Consider the following 19,079-nt stretch of genomic DNA (forward strand, 5'->3'; position numbering starts at 1 on the left):
TTTTGTAAGTGCGAAAAAATTTATAAATCTGCCTTAAAATGTTATAATTAGTTCATGAAAATTTAATTAAAAACCATCCATTTTCTAATTAGACCACTGTGGAAATTAAAATCGTGTAAACGGTAAATCTATAATTATCCTACGAACATGTATGAAAAGCACTTTGTTGGTCATGGTTATTAATACGTTAGACATGTTTTAAAAATAATCTATACACGTTTGAAATGTTTTAAAAGTAATCTGTACATGTTGAAAATGTTTTAAAAATAATCTATAGCGCGTTCTTTTTTTAGTAAAGAAAGATCGGACTGATTCACGAGGTAGCTCTTTAATGAATTTTTAAAAGAATTATTCTTTTGCTACAAAAAATGGCAAGCTGCGGAAGTTATTTTAACGCAGTTGAATCCGTTTATTACCATATTAGAATTTATAATTTTTTATAATAATAACCAATTTATAATGTTAAACGATGGGTGAGAAATTGTCAATATTGAATTCACTTTACTATAAATAATGTGTTTCATTGTGCAACATTCGTTGAGTTTATATTTATCATAAGCTTAATACACATTTATACATATATGCTACATTACATATTCATATATGCTACATTTCGTACAACTCTATTTTTGAAAACAATATCACACTACTCAGAAAACTTATGAAGTGTTATTTACTGCTCATATGATTCCGTTAAACGATTTTGCTGACGAAACACTTTAGCACAAATTTGCTAACAATTCTTATCATTTGTTCCTAATCGTAAGAATAGTTATCACAATTGATAATAATAGCAGATGTATTATTATAATAAGCGGATTATATTTAAACAATTTTAATAAACTACTTTACGGCCGACTGATTATAATAGTAATAATCGATTGATAGGATAATCCATCATTATAAAGACTATATTTCACTGTATTTTTTTTAATGTTTATTATTTTAAAAGTACATGTCTCAAAGTATATTGCAAACTTTAATTAATAACTAAAATATACAAATAACGAAATAGAATTATTTTGAACGAAGATTTACATTGCTTTTTCTATATCGTTATTTTTTCTAAAGGGATCTATCACTATTAGGAAAATTACCATGATTTTTTTTTAGAGAAGAAGTGTTGCTGAATTCTGTACTGTATTTCTTTAACGCTATCATAGTGCATTCATTCCAAAAAATGAACTTCCATTCCAATTCGTCGAAATTGTGGGCTAAATACTACGAAAGGAACAACGCAAGTCCAATTTCGAACAAGATCAATAAACGAAATGAAACGAAACGTGGCTCAAAGGTATGATTCCACGAGGCTCCCTTCGACGAATTTGATCATGAAACACTAATTGTAAGTTCAAAGGTGTCCTGGTTTCCGACATCGACGTCCTGCCAGTAACTGTACCCACAGATCTCAAAATATCTCGGAAATATATAGCCAGTTAGCCGGATGAAACGAAAAACTACGAAACGAGTGTACGTATCAGTGGATGAAATGTAAAAAAAACACAAGGCTTTTATACAGTTTCTAATTATTTTCATGCGAAGCGACAAGATCCATTAAGGTTAAAGAGATGTTATGCGATAATATTAGCTAAATTTTGTTAACCTAATTTCGTTGAATATAAGGTATTTTGATGAAATTTTGATATTTATGGTATATTTCAAATTTGTTTAGAATAACATATTTTTTTTAATCATAAATTGGAGTGTATGATTATTGGGCTGATGATGTTTATGCATTTATACTATTTATGCATCGATTTCTTTTTTAGGAAAGTTTAGGATGATCGGCAGTATACAATTTAATGGTAAATGAGTATAATTGTCTTTAGTATCAAGAATTAATATTTAGCATACATCACCATTAAATTTCGTAAGAGCCTGATTTAACAAGATAACTGCTATAGTGAAAAAAACCGTGCGTGGTAGAACGAGTTATAATTGCAATTATTCAAGGTGCAGTTACTTAATTTTTTAATGTAAACTTGACACTTACTACCTTCCGTAAATAATTTAATTTTAACATCACATTAAAATTTTCTTGGAACGAATTTTTTTTATGAAAATTGTCACAGTTAAACTTTCTCTTTTAGTTATTTGATAATGAAACAGTAAAATACTGACTAACTTATAGTTGTCAGTCAGCGCGTTAAGATGTTACAAGACAGTAATCTGACATTTAAAACTCGTACATCCGCAGCAACAAGTAGTTTTCTTTAATTTTTGCTCCACATCCATCTTTCGTAAGAACGCTAACATCTTCACCTGAGCGAAGATGGTGAAACCATTGCAAGTCTGAAATCATTCCATTTACGTATTCCTACTGAGCAAATAATCCGACCAAATCATTGGTCGATTCTTGACGAACAGCCAACCATGTTCCAGCAAACGTCACGAAACAGCAGGAACAGCAAGAACGAACGTAGATATCGAAAGATCGATCGAATCCGCGATCGAACTCACTTCTGGAATCCGGTTACGTAAACACGGATCACGACTCTTTCCGTGTACGAACCGTTTGATCGATCGATCGATCGCTATCGGCGTGCAGCATCGTCGATCGCGTGACTCGCGTACGAGCCAGCCACGGATTCACTGAGACCGCGCCGCGCCGCGATGCGACTTGATGCGGCTGCGTGGCGGCACCGGCCTCACGGTAAACCTATGGTGGCGTCATACCGATCTTAAAATAAATCCCGCGGGATCCAATGGCTAGCATACAGGAATTCCGGCACGTGGGATGTGTCACGAATATTATTTGCCATCACGATCCCACATGCTACCATCCTACAAGTATACAAACGAGTTCGAGCAAACACCACTTCTCTGACTCGCGATTCAAAAAGTATAGGGGTTTTTAACCTCTTATACTACCATTTATTTGCTAAATACGTCAGACATAACGAAATATTCATTGCTGCAATGTTATGCTGGCTGACAAAAATTATAACCGTTTTGTATTTGGCGATCCTTGACTATGCAGATTACAATTAGGCTTAAATTGAACATTTAATCATACTGAAAATATAAGAGAAGTTTACCATATTTGAACTGGAAGTGCATCATGAGTGTAGTAGCTGTTGTTATAGCACAAGGGGTTAATATTGTGTCCTTGAAAATGTAGGGATACTGGTTAGAACGTTAGTCTCACGCTCACAGTTTTCAGCATCTTTCGCATTTCTAACAAAATTTGAAAATCTGAACAGAATTTAATTGTAAATTTTATTCATTATTAATATGTATATTTCATACATACAGTAAGATCCTGCTTAATGCGGTGGATACATTCCAATAAGTTATAATGCCAAACGAAACGACGTTAAATAAGGTTTTCTTATAACTATAAAAATGAGGATAACTGAAACAGAACAAAGAATAAAGAAATTGATCATTTTTTTGCTTTGCTTTGTAATATTTATTGTTAAATATTTTTTAAAATATTAAAGCATTCCTGAAACATTTATGGAACATTCATGAAAGTCAGAAAAAAATTTGAGTAAAGAAATTATGTTTGTGATGATGAAGGTTGTTCCTTATTTATCATTTTTGGTTTTTTTTTTTTAAGTCATCTAACGTCGTTTGTCCTTTCCTACAAGTTACTTGTTCAGCAAGCTGTTGACGATAGAAAGTCATCGCATCAATGATATTTCGCCTTACGTATAAACTTTTATCAAAATTTAAATTATTTTGTATAAACTGATCCATAATTTCCGGTGTAATGACTAAACTTTTCTGTAGAAAAACCATCGAAAGTTCTTGTTACTCCTCATTTTCACAAACACTAGTTTCATTATCTTCATGTATTTTTGTCCTGTTGACTCTTTTAGATAACTTTTCAGGTAACTTCTATTGTTTGTCTTTGGTTATATTAACTGTATAGGGCTCAATCGTTAAATGGGGTTTTCTTGTATAAATAGTCCATATAGGGTTGGACTGAATAATATTTAAAAGTGAACGTAAATTTTTAAAATTTATTTTAAAATTTTTTGCGTTCTATATCATACTCAAAGCGCATCAAAATCGGCGATTGGCGATTGGGTAATGTCCCTTGTTAATGTATGAACTAACTGTCATTATATTTTTTCCAACCACACAATGCTTTCCATACTTTTGATCACAACTCATCATTATCCCATTGCGATAGAAAGAAACCACCACTTTTTTGCGGATTCTATCAAGTAATGATGCCTTTTTTAAAATATAAACTATAAATATAGGAACTAAAAATGTGTGACTCGCCAAAAGTGAGTACTAATGTACATTACTAGGTATGAACAGAGTCATTTAGTCGTATACGAAGTTTTGTCGTATTGTTTTCAGACCGGTGGTATAAAAAAACCAATCATAATAGCAGAGCACAGGACTCACCTACCTAAAACGGGGGTACACCGCGTCCTTTTCCAGCTTGTAGAGACGTCAATTTTCGAGGTTCTATCGTTCTGAAGGGCTCATTTTAAAGGGGAAGCTTCAAAGAATATGACCATGTTTTTTTTAAATTTTAACCCTTTACGCCCCTCATTGAGAAACACGCAAAAAAAGAATTTATTTAAATTTTTCAACATTTGATGACAAATTAACAAAGTAAAGAAAAATATTTTAAAATATCCCAATCTTTCGTGAATAAAATAAAAAAAATTTAGCTAAATCGGTTAAGTAGTTTCTGAGAAAAAAATTCCTATGTGAACCCTATTTTAGCCAAAATGAGCAAAAATTGCAAATTGTGAAGGCTTGCCATTCCTTAAAAATTTCGAAACCGGGAAAATGGTGACTTAAACCCCCTCTAATTTCACATGAACTACAACATATTTCAATTAGAGCAAAATCGGAGATGGTGACTTCCAAAAGTGATCGATTTGGCGTGGAATGACCCGCTTGCAAACGATGTCTACAAAGCTTGTAAATGTCAATTGAAACGGAAAATATGAAAGAAATTTTCAACGAAAATAACATTATTTTTTCAATTACAAAATTACTGAAATTGTTATCAATGTTGCCACATAGCTGCATATATGTATGTGCATATAGTATATGTCCATCTCATTACTGAAACATGTACCTTCAATGATGTGCTTTGTCTTTTCAGTTCCATCAATGCGTGATTTCGATAACATTATTGTTCGCTTTTTTTTTTAATATATTACTTTCAATATGGTCACTGTATACTCTTTATTTAATGTATTCCCATAGATAAAAATCTATGGGCGCACGATCTATGAACCTGTGAGGCCCAGTAATCGTTCTCCCACGTTCTATCCAATAATTATAATTATCATTTAAAAAAATCTTTTTATATTTCAATTGAAGTGTGGCGAAAATATATGTTTACGTTGCTCGACGGACAGTACTATTACCGTAACAACAGGGAAACGCATTAAATTTTCAAATTTGATTTTGAAATAAACTAAGCCAAAAATGAAAAAAATGTATTTTATTAAGTAGTGGATTATTTTTATTATAATCCACGAAATGTGGATTATTGATAACTACGGAATGTAATTGTTAGAGTTTCATACAAATGAGGTTTACGACATGACGAGAGAATGGTCACTTTTGAACCCCATAATTTAGTATCCGTACCATCTGCATGTCAGCACTACGATGGTACGTGACAATTTGTAGTTTTTAGCAGATTTCTTTATTGCTGCACTAGTCTTTACAGTTTTTGGTTTCAGTGACACAGGTCATGTCATAAATCTCCCAACTTAGAAGGTCAGAAGGCGATCTGGCCCGTAGAAGTAACGGGTCCCGCCGACAGGAACTGACCACGCTAAGGGCGCAATGGAAGGGAGGACAGAGGTGTTAACGAAGCTAGAAAATTACAAAACAGACAGATAACCAACAGTATAGATAGACAACAGAACAGATAGCCAACAGTTCAGATTTAAAACAGTATAGATAGAGAATAATACAGAGTTCAGTTAATATAGAACATAACTAGTTTAATACTTATAAATATTTGAACACTTCGACACACTAAAACACACACACACACACAACACACGTGGGTGTGCTTATACACACACCCACGTCTTTATTAAAAACTATTTTTAATACAATTCAGTGAGTGTTTCTACACGGCCCCAATCCGTAAAAACATTGGGTGGTCCTTCGACTCCATATAGACTTTAGACGGCACGAAGTGCAATAATCAGGGCTCGACCAAACATAATAATTAATAAAATTAATAATTAAATTTTTCTAGTTTGGAATTTGTATATAATTTATGTATTACAAGTATAAAAATTTGCTTAAATAAAATAATAGTAGAATAATGAATAATGAAATAATATTGTGGGGTTATAATAATACATTGGAATAAATAAATAATATAATAGCAGTATGATAAAATTATAAAATAGTAAAGTAGTAGAATTGAAAAGTACACTAGTGGTCTATGAGATGGAATTTCATCAGTTTTACATATACAATGAATTATTGATCTTTTTATAGAAAAATGTATTTGTAAGTTAGATAGAACTACATGTATAAGTTCGCATATTTAAAAATCATTTATTCGGGTTTACTTACAATAAAATTTGTTTACAATAATCAACTGATAACTTATTTACGATTAATTAGCTGCAAACTCGGATTCTTAAGCTTTTAACACAGTTTTCGATTAAACTTTTATAAACTTTTTCTCACATTTTAATAATGATTTTTAATTACTGAACCGTTGAATACTTCTGTTCTCGTTATAGATTTGGTTCATTCGTATTCGCTGTACATTTTCAATGTTACATCTGCAATACGTGTAGACATACAAAAATTTAAATATCGTAATTCTTAAGTTAAGCTGTGTACTGTTACGTGCGGGAAGTGCGCGTATAAAGCCGCGAAGAATGTTTGACCTAACAAAATTAATTGTTAACGGGACTTAATGTTTTTGTGGTTCCGGGGACACGCTAGTCCCATACGGGCCCTTTCACAAGATCGCAATGTTTAGAGGATAAGACGGAGGCAATAAAAGAAGTGTTATTCAAAATAATTAGAATATACAAAAGATTATATTTTGTAAATATGAAACGATTAAAATGGTAGCGTATATAATATAATGTGAATTGCAATGAACTGAACAAAAATATTGTAAATATCCAAGACGCGCAATTCGAAGATTTGAAGGAGAAGCAATTACTCAAATACCAAATAAAATTATAATCCAGTGAGGGAAATCCCAAAATCCTAAAATATAAAATAACTGGAAGAATAAAGGAAACAACTCACCGAAATATCTGTACTTGAATGAATTTAAGATTAACAACTTCCTTTACAAAATGTGAAATGCCGGTTGCGCCTGATTCTTGGGAAGAACAATATGAATATAAAATATCAAAATAAATAAATAAAATGTCAAAAATTCTGCATGTATATGAAGATCAGATCAAAATTATGCAACTGGAAAAATAAAATCTCAATTTGAATTAACAATTTTTAGAATAGTCTACAATATAAACGTAGTCACGTTAGATGGATTATAATAATAAATAATTTCAATCCTTATTATAACAATATTAAAAAGGAAAGTAGATATATCTTTTCCTACGTAATTTTGTAGCAGACTGTGAAATGGTACGGGAAGCTTTTAACCTCTAACCTACAATTTTCTAGACAGTTGCGCTACGTACGATGACTAATTATTCCTACGATGAGAAGACGAATAAAAAAAGTTAAAAAGTTAGAAATGTTTTGTATTCAATGATCCTCGATTGTGAAGATTATAAGCAAAAGTGAACCCAAAAGTCAATTGGGATAAAAATATGAGTCTGGTTGATCAAGTATGAACTGTGGTGTGTGTCACGAGTGTGATATGATATTTTACGACAATAAGTTAATATATGAAGTTGCAAATATTCGAATTGCAAGTATGAATAGTCAAAAACAAGAAAGAATTTTATAATTATGTTTGCTCTCTTATTGTCAAAAAAACGATGATATAATATTTACATTTTAACGGGATATTCCTCCACGTCGTAGTGCAAGCGCGCAACATAGCTTATTGATTACAAACTTTAATCAGGCCTAGAGATTTTCCAGAGAAAAAAGATTCACCAATTTAAGAGTTAAACACGACTATTGATCAGAGAATAAAAGAAGAATAAAAGAAGAAATTGATAAAAAGTTAATTGAAAACTTTGACAAAGAATAAGAACCGAAATTTTGTAGTTAATTGACTACAAGGGAGCAGCAATTTATTATTAAAAACAATTTTTCTTGTAAATAATTAGTAAATAAATGATTTTTTTATAAGTAAAGTAACAGTATTGTCTTACTTACAAATAGAATTTTCTATAAGAAAAATAATAATAAATTACATGTGTTGTTTTGTTTTATGTTTTTATATGGCACTACGAAAAAAAAAATTATAGTATTATGCCTAAACTAGACTACTTGGAAAACGAAGTGAGAGAATTTTGGCCAGCAGTGTAGTAAAGTAGGAAAATAGCAAAATAGTGAAACGGTGAAGTAGTTAAATTATCGAATAATAAAATACTAAAATGAAAAAATAACATATATATATGTAATAAATATAGGTATAACACATATACCTTGTAATTTAAAAATATGAATGGTACCAATTTTTTGGCTACAAGCTGTATTTAGCTTAATTTAATGACAACATTTACACGTTAATTAGCTACTCATTGATGTCGAACTAATTATATTAAAATGAAGAAATTACGAACTTCAGACAGCATAAAACTCCGTTATCAAATTTTATTCCTTAATATTTATTGATAGCCTTTCGACTAATATTTGTGATTTCAAAACTTCAAAATTGGTAAACTAATAAATAAATTTTATAGAAAATTATATGAGACAAGATAATATTAACCTCGATATTTATTTATGAATGTACATATATATAATAGTGATTAATATTTATGTATATGTATACATACTGTTCTATAATTTATTGTTAAAACAATATATGCCACCGCCTTTATTTGAAGACTTCAAATCTATTAAACATTTTTGAGATATAACACTTCACAATATGGTTACGTACATCTAACAATGACACATGTTTATATTTAATGAAAATAATTCTACAATAAATTGAACAAAACTAATGTTTGTTTAAAATGATTGATTTAAAATAAAAGTAAAAGTACTCATTAGTAAAAATGTGGCCTAAATGCGGACTAATCTTAAAATAACCAAGAAAAAATGACAAACCACATATTGCCTGTTACGCGCGATGGGTAAAATATAAACTGTTTACAGTTATTTACGAAGGTTGTAAATCTTCGTCGACCCATGGCGTTTCCAGAACCTGTTACAGTAGTGGAATATTTCTAAAGTTAATATTATGAAGTAGAATTTTATTGTAAAGTAGAGTTTATATAGTGGCTCAGAGTCCTCCACACTGGTGTGTCCAGGTCAATGAAGGATGTAGATCATCATCCCACTAGTTATACTGGTTGTTGTGTGTTAACCAGTTAACTGTGGAATTTAGTTTCGAAAGATCACCACAGTGTGCGGAATTAAAAACAAGCAACGACATGTATACACGTCAAATGCAAGGCAAATGGTACTATTATACATTTTACGAAAAATGAGGAAGGATTACATTTTTATTCGCTAAAAAAACTAACAATTCGTTTCTGAATACGTTATTCAAATGCACCGCAATAGAGATTTGGTCCGACGTGTATACACGTCGAACGCACTTAACTGGTTAATGTAGTTGATAGTTACAAAGTTAATCTAAGACTGACTAGTTGCCTTTAAACAGTCAGAAAAGAAAGCACAGGAAGAAATTCAGGACGTGAAGGCGTTGCCAAAAGGGACCAATCAGGACAGATTGTTATTTGTTAAAAACAGTGATTGGTGAGATGGTTCGACGAATGAGATTGTAAGATTTTAGCCTTCGTTCCAGGGTTGTAAATAACGTTTCGTTAATAAGGTGACCCAAACAGTTAAGTGATTTGGGTCCTTCAAAAGAACTAAATAGTGGGACACATTGCGAGACTGCTGAATGACCGAGTCAGGGTGCCTGGTCCGCCGAGTACGCAAGGATTTTCGTAAACACTGCACACAGCAAGGGTGCACAGTTTAGGACTATGGACATAAACTTCTTTAAGGAAAGATATATTGGCGTTATAAAGATGTGCTTTTCTGGCCTGTTAAAATGTTATTGTCAATAGTTAAGAATGTCAAGCTGTAGAGACATCCATGTGGTCTTGAAGATCCGTTTGAAATTGCAAGAGTAAAGGTTTGACAAAACACCCATAAATATTACGCTAATTATATTCCGAGCGCTTCGGAACATTGCCAGATAAAAATATTTAAAATCATTATGAAAACGATGATAAAAATGAACTTACAATTAAATATTAATCGTCAATAGATCATTGAATATACAGCGGCTACAAATGTACGTGCCTTTCTCAATACCTGCAGAGCCATTGTGTGCTCACATAATGTAACATAATAAGACTTAACTAGTTTCCAACACTTTCAAATATTCTAATTTTCAACATTTTCTGATGTAATAGCGTGAATTTTCGAATACTAGATATGCTGAAACATCCTAAATAGTGAAATAAATGTTAGTTAAACCATGGAGCTAGGTTTACAGTCTCTGTTTAGAGATCTTGTGTAGGTATGTTTAAAACAGTGGTAATTATTATTACGGAATGAAATTTATTACGTAACAGAATATTTATAACGCTATTTTATATGATAAGATAATCTTACAAATTTCGATACTGTAATAGCTTTACCAAATTATCTCTTGCAAGAAGAACTCACATCTGCGTGACTGTAGATTTTTCTAGAGCATCTAAATAAAAAATAAACAGGTCCGTATTTAAACACTTTGTTTAATACGTATTACTCAGAAGTAATATTTTCAAAACGATGTTTAATATTTAATTTTCTAATGCATAAATATACATAGTTTCTTAATTATCTTTATTTTGTTTTTTCAACTCTTGATTTCTTTGATTTTTATATTTCGTTTTATGTTATTCTATTTCGAAATAATATTTTTGTATTTATGTGGATGTAGATATATTAAATGCAGTAATAGTATCTATATTCAATTTACATATATTGAATTTATTCTAATCTTAATAAACAAACAATTATTAATTCTACAATATGTATAAAATAATAACACACCTGCAAAATCTTTAAAACGGTATAAGAAGTAAAATTGTATCCATACAACTCTATATCACACCTTTACAATAACAAATATAAACGACAGTCTGTTTCCTACAACTTCGTATCTTTCTGAATCGTAATTCTATCCTACTTCCTCCATAATGAAGCACCTAATATTGCCCTATACTTCAACTAGCTCATCTATAGATCTTAAACTAGACCACTTCCTTTAAATACAAGAATTATAATTATACGATTGAAAAAAATTACATAAAATCTGACTCAGTATTGTTATTTACGATTCCAGAATAGTTTTACTGTACTCCTCGTAGCCAATGACACTTTTTATATAATCAAAACTACTTTCACAATTTATAGGGCCTCTCTTAAGCTTTTTTCGACGCTTCTAAACTATTGGCTGCATTACATCGATGTATCAATAAATATAATTGATTTTCGTTACGGGTAGAGCTATGGTAATTGGAGATTTGAAAAAACGTTCTTCCATATAACGCTTGAAATTTTATAAATTTAAAGATTTGGGCGGTTTTAAATTTGAAAAATTGTAAACTCACAAATTTATAAATTTGTAAATATGCAAATTTCTACGTTTAAACATTCGCAAACTTAAAACTTTCTAAATTTGAAACTTCAAATATATGAAGATTTATGCGAAAAGTTGTCCCAAATACGCAGTCGGATACAGGTATACTATTTTCTCAGAGCTAAAGCTATTATTTATAATAACTAAGTTTCTACTATCGGCTTATTTGTTTCATGTCTAAAAAAATCCTTCTATAGTCCTAATTTTTAGTTTTTAGTGTTTATAATAATTTTACATGTACAAATGCCTACTTCCAGATAATACAAAATAAAAAATAAACTTTTTTATAAGTTTAGACTAGAATAGTCCTGTATAGTATAGATTTAGTTTAAGTTTATTTAATGTATCGTAATGGAAAATTTATTTATAATGTTTAATATCTAATGTATGTTAATGTTAAGTTTCCATTAAAACTATAAGAAGCGCATTTATTTCAGTCTGATGTTTATTTTATAAGCGATTGATGCACCGATTCGCAACATTGTAATCATAGACGCGGGAATATTAGCTATAAAGGGCATATGTTGTCATTAAAATCGGAAAAGTCTGATTGTGTCAACTCTCAACGGTGTAGCCCAGCGTGCGCGGAAAACTAAAGGGTTTTCTGTGGCCGTCAAGCTCCCCCGTGTGCTCGGAAAGATGAAAATCTTTTCGAGGCCGCTATAGACCTCAATTGGGTAGACATCTACCGCTATGAAGGTCCACGCGTGCACGGGAAGACGAAGTCGACCCGGGGCCCCTAAGCTACCGGCGAAACCGGCAGAGTTGACTTTTTTAATGAGTGATTATTCGAATTTATAAGAAAATTCGATAGAAATGCTCGTAAGTAGCGAGGTTCCGCGTCTATGAAGGGCGAAGCATTTTCGGACGTTATCGGTAGCGTTAATCAACAATCGGTATCGCGTTATCGCTCCGTCGAGTCCGTGAGCGCGGAGCAGGTATTCATTCTCTTCCCGGCGACCGAGTAAATAACATTTTAAGACGTTTGCGTTCCTCATTCAATACTTTCGTGAAATAAAATTGGTTATATTAATTATTAAATTTGCAGTTAAATTATTTATGCCCACAAAATCCTGTACAAGTCCCTTAAGTCATTTCAAGACAATGTAATTATGTCTAACTACTCTGTATGTTTCGCATTATTATATGACGATATTTTTACATTAATGACTTCTTATGGCATAATTTGAGCGCAAGGTAGGGTAAATGCAACTTATGCATCTCTGCTTTTTTTTCTTCAACAAATACATACATGGTCTATATGTTTACATTTCTCAATTTCCTTTTGAAGAAAAAAAGACAGTACCAAGAAGAATGGAACTTTTCGTCAGTTATAAATACTGGTAAATATAAAGAATTACCGCATTTTTATTATTTTTTATTTTTTCTTAAATAATATATTTACTTACAAATAGCTATTATATATTGGTGCATCATGAAAAATTCGTACATAAAACCGTTATTAACATTTAAACATATGGAATAAAAAATTTGTTTTTATAAAATAAGAACTCGCTAAAGTTTCTTCATGGACAATTCCACATGTAGACAAATACTTAATTTTTATAACTATTAGAATAAAAATCGTGAAATAGAATTAGTTAAGCATTATCATGATGTGTAGTGGGTGGGAAGTTGGTTTAATACAAGGTATTGATTTATTTTCTATGCGAGAAAGTGTAATATCATTTTTAAGACATTAGAAAGTTATGGAAAGTGAGGTTAGGTTAGGTTATTTTTGCATATCTTGTTCGCGCGATGGGTAAAATATGAACTTTTTATTGCTGTTCTCGAAGGATGTAAATCTTCGTCGACCCATAGCGTTTCCACAACTTGTTACGGTAATGGAATTATATGTAGAATTATTGTTGTAAAATAGAATTTATAGAGTGGTTCAGAATCCTCCACACTGGTGTGCCCAGGTCAATGAAGGATGTAGATCATCATCTGACTAGTTGTAATAATTGATGAATGTCGTTATCGTTGATAGTGACTATAGTTTGTGAACGTTAGTATGTTTCACCGAAGGTAGTGTAAGACTGACTTAGTCGCCTCTAAACAGCCAGAAAAGAAAGCAATGGAGGAAGTTCAGGACGTGAAGGCGTTACCAAAAGGACCAATCAGGACAGATTGTTATTTGGAAAAAATAGTGATTGGTGAGATGGTTCAACGAATGAGATTGTAAGACTTTTAGCCCTCACTCCAAGGTTGTAAATAACGTTTTGTTAATAAGGTGACCCAATCACTGAATTGAGGAATGGGTGCCATGTGTAGCTGTTTATCGTTTGAGTCCGAGTGCCTAGTCCCGCTTTAGTGGGGCACATTGCTAGACTGTCGATTGTTTGAATGTTTTGGCCCGATGGAAAAGTAAGGATTTGGTAAATATTGCGCACAGCTGGTGTGCACATTTTAGAACCATTGAAATAAACTTCTTTAAGGAAAGATAGATTGGCATTAGAAAGATGTGCTTTTCTGGCCTGTTAGAAGGCTATTGTTAATAGTTAAGAACGTCAAGTTGTGGAGACGTTCATGTGGTCATAAATATCCGCTTAAAATTGTAAGAGTGAAATGTTTTTGGGTTTGACAAAATACCCACAAATATTAGGCTAATTATATTCCGAGCAACTTGGAACATATCTGATAAAAAAACAACAGTTACCACGGAAGCCGTAATTCTGTGGATTTACGTAAATATTTAGAAATGGAAGATACGAAGACTAATTTTTACGATATTATATTACATTACTTTCATAAGAGTAAAAACGTCATTTTTTATATATCACACGTGTACTATATAATAAGGTTGTTCGAATGTTAATGTGGATAACTGTAAAGACGTATTATACAATAGTATTAAGACTGTAATATAACCTCCGAATGCTGCAGATTTCACTGGAACTATAAGTATAAATAACATTCGTTCGTTCAACCGATAATAAAAACGGACTGTGCGACCGTCTGCGTGTTATAGAGAACACTAGAACAAAACCAAGAATCTGGATAAAGTTGGAACATACCGTTATTTTAAAAATAATTGCATAACGTTCACCGATTTATTACAATAACATATTTACATCATATAAATTGTTTCATCAACAAAATACAAAAGAAACGTGTCAATTTTATTTATTAAAATTATATCATTTTATGTGTTTATCGATAATAATGAAATTTCAGCATTTTTGACAATGTTCACTGAAACACGGTGTGACATGGATTATATTAATTATAGCAAACCGAAGAAGTATTTAAATATTATTTAAAATTGCTTTACAACTAATATCTTATATGTTATTATAATATTGTTTATCTTGTTCATAATAAATATTAATATTGTTGAATATTATAAACATTATTAATTATTCAAATATCAATAATTTAGAAGTAGAAGTCTTTACTTTGTTATGATATTGGTCATAGTTAACAATATCTAATAAAATTGTACGCTGAGGAATATAAAATATATTCCTATATTTGATAAAATTGAATATTTTTCCGACAAAATGTACAATGAAATTTCAAGTAAGTTACAGCCCGATAATTATGGAACGAAAAGAGCACGTGAAAGTTATTCTGGATATTACACATCGGAAAAATGGATTAAAAGTTAGTAGCCAACGATATGGAGTATTCCAATTTATTTTAGCCGATCGAATGAAAAAATTTTAAATTTGCGACGACAGAAAAATTCGTTTTTGGAGGTACCTACTGCACACTACTTTAGCGTTGTTATAGGTCCTCGGGTCAATACACATATAACATAGTACTCGATTTTATCTAGGCCATTGATTGAAACCAAAAAAATGAATCATATTTTACAACTTTATTTTCTTGTGTTCGCTTTGTCTAAAAATGGCATATGTGTTATTACTTAATATAAAGCTTATGAGTTTTAATTGTAATCTCTATTCTATGTTAATAATATTAAGGTTATGATACTGTAAAATTAACATTCTATGATAGTTTTTACTTCTGTTTCTCTTATTCTTGTCAACAAGTTATTGCGATGTTACTCTCTGTTCCATGATTTTCTCACTTTATAATAAAGAATTTTTGAATTCTCATTAGTTATACTAATCAAAAATGACAATAAATAAATATTTTGCAATTAAAAATATTAATGCAAATAAAAAGTATATAGTACTGAAAGTTTGCAAGGATTTGAAAAAATATACTAAAATATTGTAATTACCATAGGTAGGATACGTTTTCGTTAATTTTCGAACTATTTGTTCTAAAAACTTGTTCGTTACAAGATTCGATCATTGCAAACACCTTCGTTAAAAAAACAAAAGATTAAGAAATTAAAAATTTCGTTTCACATGTATTTTTAACACTAGGTTATAAATGAAGGGAGCCTTGTTTTGTTCATAAGTTACAATTTAAAACCTTAAGATTAAATGAAATTAAAATTATTGATTTTTAGAAATTCATTCTCTAATAGATCCTGAAATTTAACAAACGGAAAAGTAATTATGTCCATATTTGTAATAAAATTAATTTCTGAATGGGTGCAATATTAATAAATTTAGAATCAACTCAGATATTGTCTTATTAGGTAACAAAAGAAAGCACAGCAGGAAAGTTTTAAAGTAAAGAGCACATTAATAATTTGAAATAGCAAATTTTAATGTTACATTAAAAAATAATATCTAAATATTATAATAATATTAAAACAATGTTATTGCTTCTAACACCTTTAATGTCTTTAATAATTTGTATTATAGAGTTTTATGCTAGATACTGTGACGGGTCGGTGGGGAACTGGGAAGAGGTTCTCTAGGGAGGGGGGCGGTCAGGGAAAGCAGCCCTCCACGTACCGACGCTCACACCCACGGACGATTTCTTTCACGGGGCGCCAGTGCCAATGCACGCGTCCGAGGGAATCGCCCTTCCGGCTGCTCAATCAGAAGCGGAAATCAAAGGGGGTAAATGTCAGAAAATGAGTAAATGACCTGCGATTAGGTATCCAACAAAAAGAGATTTTATTCGGGTCTCTAAAGTAAGCCACAAAAGCAAAATAAATGGAGTGGGCCCACGCGTTACAAGCAACGGCGGAGGGAACGAGGTTGACTCGCCAATTGCGTGGGAAGCTTTCGCGGCGCGGGGGCCACATTACGCGCGAGCTGTACAAAAAGAGAAAGAGAAAAAAAACGCACGCTAAGGAACACGCCCTCTTAGGGGTCGTGGACAAATAAGGGGACACTGGCCCTAAATGTATCAAATACAAGAAAAGAAAAAGAGAGAGTAAGGGGGTTAAACGTAAATCTTTCGCGGCCTCTAGAGTCCTCGTCACTGGGGCCAGGGGTCCTATCGCCCTCGCCTACGCGCAAAAGAAAAGAAGAATAGTGGGTAAGGAGGTAACGCCTACCTTATCAGGCGCGGTGGTCCTTCAACTCTCTACCTGGGCGGCGGCGATGAATCCACACACAGTACTCCGCAAGTTGACCGTTCACACAACATCAACAAAACGCACACACAATAAAAAAAACGCATCATGGCGATTGAAGAAAAGAACAAAAGAAACAGAAGAAAAAGAAAATTTAACGCGTAAAAGAATTGAAAAAGCAAATGAAATTAGAGGGGGGGGCTTTTGCGAAAGATCCACCTTGACGCTCCGGTAGCTCGCTTACTTCTCTCTCACCTTCTTCCTCTTTTTCCCCGGTTCGCGGTATTCCCCCACCCCGAGGATTTCAGCGTCGGGGATGGGCCATCCCATGGTGACTTGCGGCCAGGTCCTGGGGTCCTCTCAAGGTGGCGGTTGGGGGTGGCTCGTCCCCAGGCCTGGCGTTTCTCGGTAGCGGGCTGCCGGTTGCCCCCGCGAAGGATGACGGGGTGGCGCCGCGACTGGACACCTAGACAGTGGGCCCGTCCCGCGGCTCCGTCGCTCAGGAAAAGGTTCCTCCGCGACCGGGGCCGGCGACTTCTCTTCGATGGGTGGAGGGTGGAAAGGGGGAAAAAGCGTTAAAAAAAAAGAAAAAAAACTTTCAATAATTCCTGCCCTAGCGGCGGGGGGTCCGCTTGGGCGGATGAGTGAGGCCGGCAATTTGGGGGATCCTCGTAAAAAAAAAAGAGCAAACAAATAAAAGAAAATATGCCTCGTTACAATACACATATAATGTACTCATTTTACGTTGATTCGATGAAGTATTGTAGAAAGAACTAAAAATATAAAAAAATATATGTTTACAAAAATCGTTTGGTGTAAGAGCGGGGTGTGAGACAGACATAATGTAGTATGAATGGGTATTTCACAGATGAGATTCTGAGGAAGTTTCAAAATCGAATTAATTTTTCTTAATTTTTAAAAAATTAAACATTTTTAACACTAGATTTGTTTGTGTATATAAGTTCTTTGACACATTCTGTATTAAAAAAAGTATTATGATATGATATGTAAAAAGTAAATAAATTCATGGGATGCTTTAAATTTTAAAATGGTATGTGACATGTAAGGACTTATAAAATTTCACCAATTATTTTTTATTATTGAAAATTTTAATGTTTTTTTTTTTATGGATGATATAACAAAGAATCGATCCATACCAAGAATAATGTAGTTGCATTAAAAAATGAAATGCAAATTCACTATTTTCTGCTTTCAAATAGAACCGTGCTTTGTTTTTATCTGAATTTATTTTTTAGAACGTTCTACTGAAAATAATATTACAGCAGTGTTAAAAAACAATAAATTTATTATTTAAATTCTTAAGAATTAGTACTTATACCTTGATACCTTTCTGTGCAGAGTCTTTCAGAGAATTAACCCATGTAAAAGATATGTAGTGTTCCACTTAAAGAAATTAGCTTGCTTTAATATCTGCTTCACCTATGAAAGAAGTATTTAAACTACGTTACTTCTGCATCATTCCAAATAATTTGTGTAAAATCACTTTTTAATATTTACAGTTCTTTCTGAAATTTCAGAATTTAGATTTCTATTTTAAAAAGTCGACTTAAAATATACACCCTGTAGATATTTCTACTTGAATGGTCGAGACAGTTAAATGTTTGAACCTCAAGTTGTCTGAAATGGACGTAAGTAGCACCTGGAAGATATAATTAGACTTTAATATCTGCATACACAATTTCACTTTAAACCTCCAGTGCCCACTCTACAATTGCTACATCCAAACTAGAATTTAAGTTTTGACTGGCTAAGTTTATACGGTATCCGGTAAGGTTAGTAACTTGAAGTTTCAATAACTGCTGCTTAAATAATAAAATTGACATAGTACTACTGGCAAATGGCTTTATGTTAAAAGTGATTTCTTTTAAAAAAATCCTTTTGCCAGGAATACTTCCAACATTTCTCCTTATTATTTAAAAAAATACTTGTCATCCTTATCAAATATCTGTAATCATT

Source organism: Megachile rotundata, chromosome 7 (assembly GCF_050947335.1).
Source record: "Megachile rotundata isolate GNS110a chromosome 7, iyMegRotu1, whole genome shotgun sequence".
Lineage (NCBI taxonomy): Eukaryota > Metazoa > Arthropoda > Insecta > Hymenoptera > Megachilidae > Megachile > Megachile rotundata.